Source organism: Tachypleus tridentatus, chromosome 4, assembly GCF_004210375.1.
Source record: "Tachypleus tridentatus isolate NWPU-2018 chromosome 4, ASM421037v1, whole genome shotgun sequence".
NCBI lineage: Eukaryota > Metazoa > Arthropoda > Merostomata > Xiphosura > Limulidae > Tachypleus > Tachypleus tridentatus.
In genome coordinates this window covers 16,199,248-16,216,557 of record NC_134828.1, presented here as the reverse complement: position 1 = coordinate 16,216,557, position 17,310 = coordinate 16,199,248, and the positions used below count along the sequence as shown (strand labels likewise).

The 17,310-nt window shown below is 37.4% G+C and overlaps 1 protein-coding gene and 1 long non-coding RNA gene across 2 annotated transcripts in view; one reads left to right on the top strand and one right to left on the bottom strand.

Moving 5' to 3' along the window:
* LOC143248239 (uncharacterized) overlaps positions 1–16,136 on the bottom strand; it is a 60,326-nt gene extending 44,190 nt beyond the window's left edge. The window contains exon 1 of the long non-coding RNA XR_013026834.1: positions 15,455–16,136. This is a non-coding gene — a long non-coding RNA (uncharacterized LOC143248239). The remainder of the gene's footprint in view (positions 1–15,454) is intronic.
* The window catches only part of LOC143248617 (ephrin-B1-like), a 358,684-nt gene that overhangs the window by 103,692 nt on the left and 237,682 nt on the right, over positions 1–17,310 (top strand). The window lies entirely within an intron of this gene.

Genomic DNA, 17,310 nt, shown 5'->3' with positions numbered 1-17,310 from the left:
GTCAATATTCAAGTTCGCTGAGGAGACGGTGTGTTTCTAAACGTGATAACTGTTCGTTGCGGATACTTGCGGATAATCATCAAATACTAATTACTTACTTCTGATGCTACCTGGCTTATGTGCTGTTAATACTCACCTAATGAGCTGTTATAAATTATACATAACAGGTAAAAAGAATCGGGAAAATGAAAACTAATACATTTTTCCATGTCTGTGAAACAGTGTATCAGTTTTCTCTCGTTTAAACATTAGATTCTTCAGTTTTTTGTTATATATATAAAATCAGTAAACCTGGAACGAAATAACTGTTCTTTCACGTATTAAGGGTATAGTTTGTTTGTTTTTGAATTTCGCACAAAGCTACTCGAAGGCTATCTGTGCTAGCCGTCCCTAATTTAGCAGTGTAAGACTAGAGGGAAGGCAGCTAGTCATCACCACCCACCGCCAACTCTTGGGCTACTCTTTTACCAACGAATAGTGGGATTGACCGTCACATTATAACGCCCCCACGGCTGAAAGGGCGAGCATGTTTAGCACGACGGGGATGCGAACCCGCGACCCTCAGATTACGTAAGAGTATAGTTCACGTGCTTAAGAAAATTCTTGTGAAAGCTGTATAACTTTAAATATTATTACCAGAAGGGAAATCCAATGTCACAATGTATACCTTACTAGATTACACTTTCGTTCGACATGGAGCGCTCTTCTTTCAGTACATATCAGAGCGAAAATAATTTTGTTTGTTTTTCGTTAAACATAAAGCTGAACAATCTGTGTTCTGCCCTTGTCGGGTATCGAACCCTCAAGTTTGCAGTGTTATAAATATTCAGACTTACCAATGAGCTACTGTGAAAGAGTGTTTTCTTATAGCAAAGCCACGTCGGGCTATCTGCTGAGTCCACCGAGGGGAATCGAACCCCTGATTTTGCGTTGTAAATCCGAAGACATACCGCTGTACTAGCGGGGGGCTCGGGAAAGAGTGAAATACACCACACAGATTTGTTTATCTGTTGTTAAGTGTAAAGAAACACGATTGATTACTTGTGCTCCGCCCATCACGGGTATTAAACCACTATCCACAGCATTACAAGCTATCAGATTTATCGCTGAGCAACTCGTATCAAAATATAAAACGATTTTACTTAGCGGGCATGGTGAGTACTTGTATTTAATAGTTATAAAATTGTCTCTAACGTAGTACGTGAAGATGTTTCCAATAATGTTTTCTTTTGATTACTTGAATCACTAGCCTTTAAGAAACTGTAGCCTTGACCTTGAGCGGTTACTGACCCATGACAGAGGCGTTAAGGGGCTGGGGATCATTCATTTCTGCTGAGGGTGAGGTAGGAGGAGCCACCACGCATTAAACGTAATTTATAATCGACTGTTTGATAAGAAAACGACAGCTAGGTGGCGCAGATGGGAGTTTCGTGCTTAAAGGAGTTACCCTATGGCCTTACATATACATATGATGTTTTACACGTATTTTGTTTATACAGACAATGAGACAAGAGCGTTCAAAACTTTCGTGAATTCCAGGTTCACTCTATTTGACACTTTATCAGTATGCGAACATTGACTCACAGATATTAAACTCCAAAACTTCCAAACTCACGAAATCTACTACCTGTCACGTGACGGTAGCTATTAGAATATGTTAAGTTACGAGTTGTACAATGATCTATCTGTGCTTCGTCCAGTGCGTTCTAATTTCACAAACTTACCGCTGACCCTCCTGCGGACATAAAAATAAGTTATCTTCCTCAGTATAGTTTGGGGTTTTTTTACGACTTAATGGCGCGATTATAACTAAGTGTCCATATAAAGATAATAACATTAATATAACTGGCATTAATAGTGTTGATATGACCCTCAGGTCACGCAACAAAATGACTGACCGTTTATAGCAATAATTAAAATGTGTGCTTAGCGACTGACGTAGTTGAAAATAATAAATTAAATCAGTAAGTAAACTAGTTAAGGTTTCCTTGTTGAAACAGTACGTAACTAAGCCTAACGTTGCTAAGCCTAGTTTCAATAAATATAACAAACGTGAGCTATTTAACAAACTCCTTTAGTACCTTGAGAACTAAACTTAATTAGCTTGAATATTTATGTTCCTCTAAGAATTAAACCATCAGTTGAATTACAGTTGTCTTCTTTAACCCTAAAATTGGTTGCCAATCATGTAGGAACCAATGGTTGGTGTGGTCTTCCCAGTATCTGACAAAAGGTAAAATAACATTAAAAACACCCTTCAATGATAAATTACTATCAGCGATTTCATCAAAAGAAACTTCTTTGTTCATTTATTGATTCTTTTGCAAAGAAACCTTGGTTCGAAAACGAGTTCTTTCACCCATTTTGTGAAAAAAAAAAAAATGTGTTGAAAGTCTAATGCCTTTTACACCGTAATTTGGTTTGTTTTGAATTTCGCGCAAAGTTACACGAGGGCTATCTGCGCTAACCGTCCCTAATTTAGCAGTGGGAGTCTAGAGGAAAGGCAATTAGTCATCACCACCCACCGCCAACTGTTGGGCTACTCTTTACCAACGAATAGTGGGATTGATCGTAACATTATAACGCCCCATAGCTAAAGGGGGAGCATGTTTGGTGTGATGGGGATTCGAACCTGCGACCCTCACTTTACGAGTCAAGTGCCTTAACCACCTGAACATACCGGGTCACACAGTAATTTACCTCTAAAAGGCCTGTATTTAGTGTTAACCTAAACAATTTAGACTGGGAAAACGTCTGAAAATCATCTTTACCCTAGTCTAAGTTATAAATGCAACGTTGGAAGATATAACACATGCATGAAGTAGAATTGTTGCGTGTGGACGTAGCCATGATAGGGTTCCTGTTAAAGTTAAATTAATTACCTGTAGGTGTCTTTTAAAACCTTATAATCCAATCGAAATAGGAAAGTAAAACTGTTAAATAAAAATAATAATAAAAAAGGTTTTTTTTTCATTGTAACCATTTTTATCGTCTTAGATTTGATTGGTTAGCCCTCAACGAATAAAATAATGACAAATAGTTTAAAATGAACACAGAACGTCCAAGATGGCATGCATATGTTGAAAACTCTTTCATGGAAATCAGGACCCTGAACCAGAATAGCCTTGCTTCGGAGAGACCTTTATGGTCCATATCCAAACATTTTACGAATTTCATTCCGTTTATCGAAGGATACGTTCAAACTCTCAACTTGTACAAAGTTTTACGTCCACTGGATTCTGTCTTGTTCAGTGTTACTATCAATAAATGTAAGTATTTATAGGATCGACTTTAATTTTAGGGTTAATGCGTTGGACGGAAAATATTCAATTTAAAGTCTTATCCATAAGAAACGTATTACTTCACGAATAAAACAAAGAATTAATTTTAAAAAACGTTGAACTTGCATTGGCAGAAAATATTAACACGTGTATTTATCTTAGTTGTCAAGAGCAGAGAAAATTTAGGTTAAAGAATATGGAAGTCTGAAACGTTGTATAATACCTATAATCTAGCGATAAATACTGAAACGTTGTATGTGTATGATGTAAGGATAAAAACTGAAACGTTATAAAGTGCCTCTAAAGTAGCGATACAAAACTGAAACGTTATAAAGTGTCTCTAAAGTAGCGATACAAAACTGAAACGTTATAAAGTGTCTCTAAAGTAGCGATACAAAACTGAAACGTTATAAAGTGTCTCTAAAGTAGCGATACAAAACTGAAACGTTATAAAGTGCATCTAAAGTAGCGATACAAAACTGATACGTTATAAAGTGTCTCTAAAGTAGCGATACAAAACTGAAACGTTATAAAGTGTCTCTAAAGTAGCGATACAAAACTGAAACGTTATAAAGTGTCTCTAAAGTAGCGATACAAAACTGAAACGTTATAAAGTGTCTCTAAAGTAGCGATACAAAACTGAAACGTTATAAAGTGTCTCTAAAGTAGCGATACAAAACTGATACGTTATAAAGTGCCTCTAAAGTAGCGATACAAAACTGAAACAATACAATATGTCTGTAAATTAAGCTGCATAAACCAAAACAGTACAAAATATAAATAACGTATCGATACAGAACCTAAAACAACAGTAAAAATATGTATATTTAACGCTTATAAAACATTGAAACAGGTTTAAGAATGGATTGTATAGCTGGATTGAATGATATTAAATACATACAGAGACACTCGTAAAATATACGTAAAAACAGAACGAAAGACAGATGTGTGCAGGCAAAGTCAATCTTTTGTTCGTTAGGGTCTATTGTTATCTGAACAATAACGTCCGAACAAGAGATGTTCTAGTTACGATTCATTGACTTCTCAAATCTCGCTCTCAGAATGCCAAATTACACTTCTGTCATAAAGAAAACTGTGACAGTAAGTCCTAACGTATCGTCTATATATGGAAGTAGGTGTAAGAAGAGATGTATCGATTTTTTTTAGCCTGACTTAAATAGGACTATGTAAAGTAACCAAATGACGTAACTTCAACGTCATGTTAAAATAAACCAATTGTAAAAAACCACGTCAGATAATTTCCTTCCTCGTTCCTCGTAATTGGAAAATTATCTATTTCAAAAATTCGTCATTTTTATCGCGGATGTTAAGACTATTAGCACCATGTAAAGTTCTACGATATAAAAAGAAAAAACTTTGATGTGTCAGAATGCGTAAAATAAATCAATAAATAAGTTATTTAGCTCAGAGACCAGTATTTAACAAATTATCCGCATGTGTTGATACCCGTTAAGAAATAACATTCATTTATATGAAAAGTTAAGTTTTAGTTTTGATTTTATGTAAACTGCTAATCATTTAATAGTGTGGTAAGGTAATAACGAATAATATGAAAACAAGAAAAAACTCGAATCATTCATGCCTTCAGGCACGAGCGAAGTAATGACGTCATCTCTAATCATGATGTCACAGCCAGTAGTAGGATCTGAAAAAACAAACACTTCATAGGAGCTAACGAAGGTTTCTTTGTCGGCTTTCGTACAAACCTACACGAAGGCTAAATACTCTAGGTGTCCCTAACTTGGAAGTGATAGGCTGGAAGTCAGTCAACATCAACCTACCACCATCTATTGGGATACTCTTGTGAAAGCGATGAGTGGTTTTTGACGGCCTCCCTTATAACGCATCTACAACCTCAAACTGTGAAACACGTTAATTTATTTTAGTAGTGATGCGACTCGAACCCCGAATCCTTAGCTCTATAGTTCGACTGACCACTGAATCTCATCTGTTTCTCATTAAAATGACGACCTCCAGGGGGAGTTACTAGCTTTAATTATGAAACATCCCGTTCATTATCTCACAGATATAAATAACAACACTGGGCAACAACAATTTTTTTTTCTGGTTGTAGAAAAAATATAACTGTTTCTTAGTTATTTCATGATTCTGGGTCTAAAAGCCGTGCTAAAAATTACGCATCGCCTCTAGGTTTTCAGTAATGATAGATTTATTCAAAATATTCTTATAAATTGTGAAAATAGCAAATTTCCCTTTGATAACTTTAGTTTTTCATTGAAAATTGTATTTAAGAATATAAAAATCTGTATGCTTTGATAAGTTTCTTTCATGATCACAGCATGACTAAAGAAACTGATGTCTTAGTGTTCCCATTACACAAAAGTACAGCTTTCAGTCTAACTTTAGATAAGTCTTTAGTCTTGAGTTCGACGTTCAGTACCTGATTCTTCCATTAGTTCATCAACATTTGTACAGAAACACAAAGTATCTTGAATTCTGTAGTGAGATGAAGTAGGTTCCCTGTAGTCTAATACATGATTGGTAGTCCTATAGTGTAATATATGTTTGGTAGTCCTAAAGTGTCATACATGATTAGTAGTCCTATAGTGTAATATATGTTTGGTAGTCCTAAAGTGTCATACATGATTAGTAGTCCTATAGTGTAATATATGTTTGGTAATCCTAAAGTGTCATACATGATTAGTAGTCCTATAGTGTAATATATGTTTGGTAGTCCTAAAGTGTCATACATGATTAGTAATCCTAAAGTGTCATACATGATTAGTAGTCCTATAGTGTAATATATGTTTGGTAGTCCTAAAGTGTCATACATGATTAGTAGTCCTATAGTGTAATATATGTTTGGTAGTCCTAAAGTGTAATACATTATTAGTAGTCCTATAGTGTAATACATGATTGGTAGTCCTATAGTGTAATATATGATTGGTAGTCCTAAAGTGCAATAGTTGATTAGTTGTCCCATAATTTAACACATGGTTACTAGTCTAACAGTTCAATATATGGCTAGTAATCGTACAGTGTAATACGTGTGGTTAGGAGTCGTATTGTGTAATACGTGTGGTTAGGAGTCGTATAGTATAATATGTGGTTAGGAGTCCTATAGTGTAACACATGATTAGTAGTCCTATAGTGTAATATATTATTGGTAGTCCTAAAGTTTAATACATGATTAGTAGTCCTATAGTGTAATATATGTTTGGTAGTCCTATAGTGTAATATATGATTGGTAGTCCTAAAGTGCAATACATGATTAGTAGTCCTATAGTGTAATATATGTTTGGTAGTCCTAAAGTGTCATACATGATTAGTAGTCCTATAGTGTAATATATGTTTGGTAGTCCTAAAGTGTAATATTAGTAGTCCTGTTGTGTAATATATGTTTGGTAGTTCTAAAGTGTAATATATGATTGGTAGTCCTAAAGTTTAACACATGGTTACTAGTCTAACAGTTCAATATATGGCTAGTAATCGTACAGTGTAATACGTGTGGTTAGGAGTCGTATTGTGTAATACGTGTGGTTAGGAGTCGTATAGTATAATATGTGGTTAGGAGTCCTATAGTGTAATACATGATTAGTAGTCCTATAGTGTAATATATGTTTGGTAGTCCTAAAGTGTAATATATGATTGGTAGTCCTAAAGTGTAATACATAATTAGTAGTCCTATAGTGTAATATATGTTTGATAGTCCTAAGGTGTAATACATGATTAGTAGTCCTATAGTGAAATATATGATTGGTAATCCTAAAGTTTAATACATGATTAGTAGGCCTATAGTGTAATAATGTTTGGTAGTCCTATAGTGTAATATATGATTGGTAGTCCTTTAGTGTAATATATGATTGGTAGTCCTAAAGTGCAATATATGATTAGTAGTCCTAAAGTGCAATACATGATTAGTAGTCCTATAATTTAACACATGGTTACCAGTCTAACAGTTCAATATATGGCTAGTAATCCTACAGTATAATACGTGTGGTTAGGAGTCGTATAGTGTAATACGTGTGGTTAGTAATCCTACAGTGTAATACGTGTGGTTAGGAGTCGTATAGTGTAATATATGTTTGGTAGTCCTATAGTGTAATACATGATTAGTAGTCCTATAGTGTAATATGTGGTTTGGAGTCGTATAGTGTAATATGTGGTTAGGAGACCTATAGTGTAATATGTGGTTAGGAGTCCTATAGTGTAATATGTGGTTAGGAGACCTATAGTGTAATATATGTTTGGTATTCCTATAGTGTAATACATGATTAGTAGTCCTATAGTGTAATACATGATTAGTAGTCCTATAGTGTAATATGTGGTTTGGAGTCATATAGTGTAATATGTGTGGTTAGGAGTCGTATAGTGTAATATGTGGTTTGGAGTCCTATAGTGTAATACGTGTGGTTAGGAGTCGTATAGTGTAATATATGTTTGGTAGTCCTATAGTGTAATACATGATTAGTAGTCCTATAGTGTAATATGTGGTTTGGAGTCGTATAGTGTAATATGTGGTTAGGAGACCTATAGTGTAATATGTGGTTAGGAGTCCTATAGTGTAATATGTGGTTAGGAGACTTATAGTGTAATATATGTTTGGTAGTCCTATAGTGTAATACATGATTAGTAGTCCTATAGTGTAATATGTGGTTTGGAGTCGTATAGTGTAATATGTGGTTAGGAGACCTATAGTGTAATATATGGTTAGGAGTCCTATAGTGTAATATGTGGTTAGGAGACCTATAGTGTAATATGTGGTTAGGAGTCCTATAGTGTAATATGTGGTTAGGAGACCTATAGTGAAATACGTTTTTAATAGTCTTACATTGTAATATATGGTTAGTCCTATAGCCAGGTAATATATGGTTACTGGTCTAATCTATGGTGTTATAAATGGTTGGTGGTCCTACAGTTTAATACATAATTACTAATCTTACAGTGTAACACATGGTTAGTTGTTCTGCAAGGTAATATATGGTTAGTACTTCTGTAGTGTAATACATGGTTACTAGTTTTACAGTGTGAAACATGGTTAGTCGTCCTACAGTGTATTACATAGTTAACAGTTTTACGGAGTAAATATATCATTAGTTGTTCCACAGTTTAATACACAGCTAGTAGTCTTATATTGTAATACATGGTTAGCAGTTCTATGGTTATTAGCCTAACAGTGTAATACACGGTTAGTAAGCCTGCAGTAATATATGATTCCTATATCCATATAATTCATGGTTAGTAGTCCTACAGTGCAATGCACGGTTATTAGCTATACAGTGTAATACATGGTTAATAGTCCTATTTGGCCATCTAAGTCGTGTTCACTGATTGGCTCTTTTTAAATGACATCTAAGTCGCGTTCACTGATTGGCTATTTTTAAATTAGTTTTTTGCTAGGTACTAATTATCCTCAATATTATCATTTTTATTTCGACTACTTAAATGATACTGTCTTTACTAGTAGTGATAATATATCTACAAGACGTTCAGGTAAGAAGGTCAAAAGTTAATCTCTGAACGATGCAGAGAAATCCTGGATTTAATCTCGTGCATCTCATAAAACCGTTCGAACCGGCCTTAAATACAAAACACGCTTAGTCAATAAAGTTCAAAGTGGAATGTTTATTAAACTTATATCGCCCCCCAGTGGCTCAGCGGTATGTCTGCGGAATTACAACGCTAAAAACCGGGTTTCGATACCGGTGGTGGGCAGAGCACACATAGCCCATTGTGTAGCTTTGTGCTTAATTTAAAACAAAAACAACTTATCAAAGTTATAATAGAAAAGATCGCCAGCACATGCAAGGGAGATAAACTTACCGCTGTTTATTTCTTCATCTACCGAAGGGTTATCGTTTGTTTGTGAATTTCGCGCAAAGCTGCACGAGGGCTATCTGCGCTAGCCATCCCTAATTTTGCAGTGTAAGACTAGAGGGAAGGCAGCTAGTCAACACCACCCACCGCCAATTCTTGGGTTACTCTTTTAACCAACGAATAGTGAAATTGACTGTAACATTATAACGCCCCCACGGCTGAAAGGGCGAGCATGTTTGGTGCGACGGGGATTCGAACACGTGACCCTCACATTACGAGTCGAACTCCTTAACCCACCTGACCATGCCGGGCCGCGAAAGGGTTATGGTAGAATCAGAACACATCTCAGACGCTGTGCTACGCTAGGCCTTTTACCAAAAGGTGCTATATAGACCCACAAGTACCATAGACAGCTGAGTCATTACCAATAATTATTTGTACTGTATAAACTGCAGATTCACTCGTAGTTTATAAGCTGAAACTTGACCAAGATACTGTACAGACACACATACAGTGTGTGATTCTACACAATTACCGTATAAGACACTTATCTGTTACGCATGATACCACGTGCAATGAGCGTCGCTGTAATTGTAGCAAGAATAATATGGATATATACGTATGATCTAGAGTCTAGACTGCCAGAAACGATGCCCTTTAATGTTTTTGTTTGTCTCTAGATGGCAGCAACGTATTTTACCATCCATTCGTCACTTGCTTATTTTGGAGCATATAAAGACTGTAATTGACATTTTTATTTGAAAGGTACGACCGTACATAATTTGCGAGTGTTAGGTATAGCACTAATCGTATAGTTAAATACGTATTAAAAGTGGTTTCGTTCAATATACGTACGTACACACACACAAACTCGTGCAATATTTATCATCACCATGTAACTTAGAAACTATGGACTGTTTTCCTCAAGAGTTTATTGTTTCTCAATAAACCCACATGTTGAATCAGTTTTCTTACACGGAAAGTTGCAACGGTTTGTTTAGGTCGTTCTTCTTTCGAAGTTCACGCAGACCTACTCGAAGGCCAATCCAGAAGTGATAAGGCTAGATGTAAGGCAACAAGTCAACACCACCCACAGTTAACTATTGAACTACTTTACCATCATCGAAAAGTAAGATTGACCGTCACCTTATAATATCTCCACAGTTGAAAGAGCACGCGACCCACAGATTACGAGTCGAGCCACCAATGCATCCCAGGCCTCCCCTGTAAAGGACGAGACGAGCACCCTAACAACCAAGCATTCCCAGGCCAAAGTTGTGAGGGATGAAACAAGCCCTTCAAGGCTTCAGGACAAGGCATGGCCAGGTGGTTAAAGCACTCGACTCGTAATCCGGGGGTCGCAGGTTCGAATCCCCGTCACACCAAACATGCCTTTTCAGCCGTGGGAGCGTTATAGCGTGACAGTTACTGTCACTATTTGTTGGTAAAAGAGTAGCCCAAGAGTTGGCGGTGGGTGGTGATGACTAGCTGCTTTCCCTCTAGTCTTACACTGCTAAACGAGGGACGACTAGCACAGATAGCCCTTGTGTAGCTTTGCCCGAAATGCAAACCGAACCAAACCAGGCCTCAGTTCTAAGAGACGAGTCGAACGCCCTATTCACTAAGTTTATCAGGCCTTGGTTATAAGTGACAGAAATACAAATTTTGATTTTTGACGTTTTTAACCTGAACAGTATTTAGCTTAAGCGACACATCCGCAAAACGACCAAATTAGAATTCTTAGCATTTATTGCTGTTATTGGTTTTAGTTACTAAACACAAAGCTACGCAAAGGACTATCTGTGCTCTGCTCATCTCGGGTATCGAAACCCAGTTTCTTGCAATATAATTCCACAGAAATTCCGCTGTGCCGTTGGGCGGAGAGAGCTCCCGTTGTTTATACATTTTCTAAAATAATACCAGAAAGCAATTAAACAGCAGTTCACCGAACAGCGGGATTAGTTGTTACTCTTATAACATGTTTCAAAGATTAAAGTGATTACTGAGTAAAGCGACATATCTCCGGCTACAATTTTACATTTTCTGATTTACAGCTTTTTGTGATAATCCTGAGTCACATCCTGTCGGTTTCTATTCCCAGTAAGACTTTACCAAAGTTAAATATCTCATGAGGCCCGGCATGGCCTAGCGGGTAAGGCGTGCGACTCGTAATCCGAGGGTCGCGGGTTCGCGCCCGCGTCGCGCTAAACATGCTCGCCCTCCCAGCCGTGGTGGTGTATAATGTGACGGTCAATCCCACTATTCGTTGGTAAAAGAGTAGCCCAAGAGTTGGCGGTGGGTGGTGATGACTAGCTGCCTTCCCTCTAGTCTTACACTGCTAAATTAGGGACCGCTAGCACAGATAGCCCTTGAGTAGCTTTGTGCGAAATTCCAAAACAAACAAACAAACTAAATATCCCACTGCTATTTCTTGTTTATTTAAAAACAAGAGTAAATCTTCAATTTATACTGCTTTAATTATATCTTAAATCGGCCAAGAGATGGAGCTATGTGCTAATTGTTTTTACTTGAAAGTAAAATAAGTCTGAGCCATTCTGTGAGCCGATATGCCGCGGCTGAAAAATTTAAATATAAATAAATATTTTAAAACGTTTTGAAAATTATTACGATTTCAACTATGTCAACCCATTTCAAATCTCAGTGACAAAATTCAAATGAAACATTTTTCTTCCTTGTTCAATTTTAACATTTTTCAACATAAATAAATATTTTAGGGAAAGAAATGTTTTTTTTTTAATTTCGCGCAAAGCTACTAGAGGGCTATCTGCGCTCGCCGTCCCTAATTTAGCAGTATAACACTAGAGGGAAAGCAGCAAGTTATCACCACCTACCGCCAACTCTTGGGTTAATCTTTTACCAAAGAATAGTGGGAATGACCGTCACGTTATAACGCCTCCACGGCTGAAAGGGAGAGCATGTTTGGTGCGACCTGGATTCGAACCCGCGACCCTCGGATTACGAGTTGAATGCCTTAACACATCTGGTCATGCCGGGCCCGGGAAAGAAAAGGTTTGAAAAATTACTTCGAATTATTGACCACACCTTTTAAGCCAGTCATCAAAAGGATTTTTCCCATTTTTTAAAGAAAGGTGGAGGTGTATACCTTTGAAAACTGGTCCATTGGTTGTGTTGAAATGTGAAGTCACAGACCACATGGAGCAGGGGGGAGGTTTATTAAAAGAGAATCCCATGTTTCCCATTATTAAGCAATATTGTTATTATTTCTTCTGATTTTCTCTCTAATCGAGTTGATCTAATGAGCTCTGGTATTGGACGAAAGGCCTCGTCGGCAATTTATATTACATTTACATGTGCTTTCGCTCACGAGTTCTTAGAATGGTTGACGGTCAGCGTGTCCAGACTGCGAATCTGAGGATTCGCGGTTTGCGTCTCAATGCTAATAGCAATGAACCGGTCAATTTCCACTATCAGGTCAGACAAATTTGACGGTAGATGTTATTGAGTCTAGCTGCTTCCCTTCTAGTCTGCCGGCTCAAAACTAAGAACGGCTCTGTGTAAGTTTGCGATAAAAACACAACAAAACGAAATTTTTTATAACGTTTATACGAAAAATGTTCCCTCAACAGTGTTTTCACACGTGGTCGTGCGTTTGTGTGTTTTCTTATAGCAAAACCACATCGGGCTATCTGCTGAGCCCACCGAGTGGAATCGAACCCTTGATTTTAGTGTTGTAAATCCGAAGACATACCGCTGTACCAGCGGGGGGCCGCGCACGTCCGTGCTACGAGCTTTTTGTTTCCTAGTTATCATGTGGCAACTCTTACAAATTTGTTAATTGGTTAACCCAGTTGCATACGCACGAGATGGAGATTACCCGCAGGGTAGGGGTGGAGGAGTCAGTGAACATCTTTGGAATAAGCAAACAAGTAAAAAAAAAAAAACAAAAAATGGCAACAACAGCAAAGAAGAAACTCTAAGTTATCTATCAAGTTATCAAAATTTTCCGCCAGGACATACATAGTTTGGGTAAAACAAGAAAAGTCTAGGATCAAAGAAAGTTAATTAAAGCTGAAAACTAATTACGATAGACGTTATTTGAGCACATGTAATTATGGGAATACAGTCAGATGTACAGTGTCGGCTGTGCTTTACTAGAAAGAGTTCTATCTCTCTCTATTTCTTCTCAGCTCATATTCCTTGTAATTGCTTTAGAAAAACCAGATATTATCTGGCAGGGTAGCTTCTAGGAATGTTCAAGCGATAAACATCTTGGTTACCTTTCATTGAGACATAACTACTCTTGAGAAGTTTGTGAGCGCTACATTAGCGAAATAACTACCAGCGGCTGTTAACATTAAATTGGCAAAAAAGTTGTTGTTGTTTTTTTAAAGCCTTAAAACCTACGTCATTCTTCTAGCAAGAAAGCGATCAACCAACCAAGTTGTCAATCAAAAGATAAACGCGACGTCTTTGAAACTAGGGTTAGGAAAGACGAGTGAAGAGCAATGTCATATATTACTCATTGCAAATAAAAATAGTAATATTATTTTGTGATAATGAGTCGCACAGTTTCCTTGCACTCGGGTTATCCACGAGGATTGTTAAGCCTAAACAAAATGTCTGCTTTCGAGAATAGTAATATTATTTTGTTATAATGAGTCCCACAGTTTTCTTGCACTCGGGTTATCCATGAAGATTGTTAAGCCTAAACAAAATGTCTGCTTTCGAGAATAGTAATATTATTTTGTTATAATGCGTCCCACAGTTTTCTTGCAAACGGGTTATCCATGAGGATTGTTAAGCCTAAACAAAATGTCTGCTTTCGAGAATAGTAATATTATTTTGTGATAATGAGTCCCACAGTTTCCTTGCACTCGGGTTATCCACGAGGATTGTTAAGCCTAAACAAAATGTCTGCCTTCTTCAGGTATGAGCAACATTCTGTCAAAATGTTTAGTGTGTTCCACCATCGATTAAACGTTTTTTTTGTGCTTATAAATCATTGTTTGCGATTCGTGACGACGAGAAACCTACTTGGAGTAAAAATGTATTCTTACGACAGTTCGTATGCGTATTAAAACTTTAATTAAAATAAAGTACAAAACAACGTTTCGACCTTCTTAGGTCATCCTCAAATTTTTTGCCTACCAATTTCTATATTACCCTGCCCGGCATGGCCAAGCGTGTTAAGGCGTGCGACTCGTAATCTGAGGGTCGCGGGTTCGCATCCCCGTCGCGCCAAACATGCTCGTCCTTTCAGCCGTGGGGGCGTTATAATGTGACGATCAATCCCACTATTCGTTGGTTAAAGAGTAGCCCAAAAGTTGGCGGTGGGTGGTGATGACTAGCTGCTTTCCCTCTAGTCTTACACTGCTAAATTAGGGACGGCTAGCACAAATAGCCCTCGAGTAGCTTTGTGCGAAATTAAAAAACAAACTATATTACTCTAATGTTCTTCCTTACTCAACCATAAAATATGTCACGGTGTCCACTTGTTTTTGGTTGTTGTTGTTTTTTGTATACGTATTTTTACTTAACTATTTATGCGAGCCCGGTATGGTCAGGTGACTAGGGCACACCAATAAGAAGCATGGGTTCGAATCCCCATCCTACCAAACATGCTAGTCCTTTCAGCCGTGAGGGCGTTATATTGTGTCGCTACATCCCACCATTCGTTGGTAAAAGAACAGCCCAAGAGTTGGCGGTGGGTGGTGACGACTAGCTGCCTTCCATCTACTCTTTCACTGCTAAATTAGAGACAGTTAGTGCAGATAGCCCTCGTGTAGCAAAGTTTAATAACAACAAACAAACAGTTTATGCATCAGATTGGTTGTGTGTCTATTAATTTATTGGGTACTAATTCTCTTACTTATAGCTAGTCGAACAAGAAATATAAACATAAATTCCACCAATACCGCAATTAATATCACTAATGACTTTTTGTTAATTAGTTCGTTACACACGATGTTGAAGGACAAAGAATATAAACATAAATTATTCATAATGGAGGCCCTGCATGGCCAGGTGGATTAAGGCACTCGACTCATGATCTGAGGGTCGCGGGTTCGAATCCTCGTCACACAAAACATGCTCACACTTTCAGCTGTGGGGCGTTATAATGTGGCGGTCAATCCCACTATTCGTTGGTAAAAGAGTAGCCCAAGAGTCAGCAGTGGGTGGTGATGACTAGCTTCCTTCCCTCTAGTCTTACACTGCTAAATTAGGGACGGCTAGCGGAGACAGCCCTCATGTAGCTTTGCACGAAAATTCAAAACAAACCAAATAAACACATTGTTATAATAACTCAAAGAGATTAAAGCCTCTAAGTATTCTACCTGAAAGAAAAAAGAAACAAAACTTCAAAACAAACAACATAATAGTTTCGTACATACCAGGCTTCCTTCTCGTTGTTTAAACCAGTCTGTGCACTTCAAGGTCCAAAGTTCGAGTCCGCAATATATTTTTTCTAATTTACCGCTATGGATACTTTACAAAAGTGACACTCAATCATGATATTTGACCAAGAACAGTCGTGTAAACGGCAGGTTCTTCTGATTAAGTGACCACTTCTGGTCAACAAATTAGGTACAGTTATGTCTGAACTTTGGAATCTCCGATCCAGCCACTAGCCCCACATTTCGTATTAAGTATCGTTCGAGTCAAAACTATCACTTACCAACTGTTTATAGGCTTAAAACATGTCCAATGGAAGATGTGACCTTTGAGCTTAAAGGATTTGTTAATGGTCAGCAGCTTTTGATCTGTTTTGTACAAGGATTTTTGAAGTTCAAACGAGTGGAAAACAGTTTTTAATTATACGTTTTGGAAAATATTTATTTTTCCAACAAAACTTCAAACTTCAAACTTTCTTTGTCGTATCTTCATAGATCCGTTGCTTTGTTAACATCCGGCCCTGCTTGATTAAAGAACTATTCAGTAAGAAACACCCATAGGAAGGAAATCGATATATCGCCAATTTATCTAAGAAACTGCACGACGCAGAAGACTAACTTTTCTACTGACTTCGGTAGTTTCTTTTTATGATTTCATCCTCTGTTCTACACTCACCCACCCCACCCCTCACCCATCTAGTATGTAAGAATTCCTACGAGAAAGAAGCCTAAAAAATTTACCACATTCGATACGAAGGATGGAACTTTGGGTCTTGCGCATGCGCATAGTTACTAAATACAAATTGCTTACAACGAGATTAAATTACGTGACAGCAAATACCATGAAGTGTGATATCAATAGTTTGTTTTTTTTGTTCTTGTTATTATGTTTCAATTTTATTCAGTTAGCTTCATTGTTATGTTTCCATAATAATTATTCAGAAAACCACGTGGCTAGTTTTACATGAAGAATGTTACTTTTATATAAGAATTTCTAAAACTACGTGTCCAGATAAATCTACAGCCGCTATTTGTTGCAAATGGCATATGGCTCTCTCTAAAACAGGTAATATGACGTACGTACACGAACTGGGAATTGTGGGACAATACTGACAATGTACATCAATTTGTACATAACAATCGCAACTCGCGAAAGGTTTCTCTTCGGTCTCTCTATCGATATATTTTCGTGATGTAAAAAGGTTTGTCATGTTATTATTATATGTCACCTTCTGTTAATTGTCAATAATTATAGGCAGAACAGCTATCAGTGAGGCGGTATTATATACCAGTCATAGGTATTGTGGTGTCATGTATCAACACCAGATGAAGCAGTGTTCTGTGTTACAAATAAACGTACAGGAGTTAAGTGAGTTGGTGTTATATAGCAACCACAGGTATTTTGATGTCGTGTATCGACACCAGATGGAGCAGTGTTCTGTGTTACAAATAAACGTACAGGAGTTAAGTGAGTTGGTGTTATATAGCAACCACAGGTATTTTGATGTCGTGTATCGACACCAGATGAAGCAGTGTTCCGTGTTACAAATAAACGTACAGGAGTTAAGTGAGTTGGTGTTATATAGCAACCACAGGTATTTTGATGTCGTGTATCGACACCAGATGGAGCAGTGTTCCGTGTTACAAATAAACGTACAGGAGTTAAGTGAGTTGGTGTTATATAGCAACCACAGGTATTTTGATGTCGTGTATCGACACCAGATGAAGCAGTGTTCCGTGTTACAAATAAACGTACAGGAGTTAAGTGAGTTGGTGTTATATAGCAACCACAGGTATTTTGATGTCGTGTATCGACACCAGATGAAGCAGTGTTCCGTGTTACAAATAAACGTACA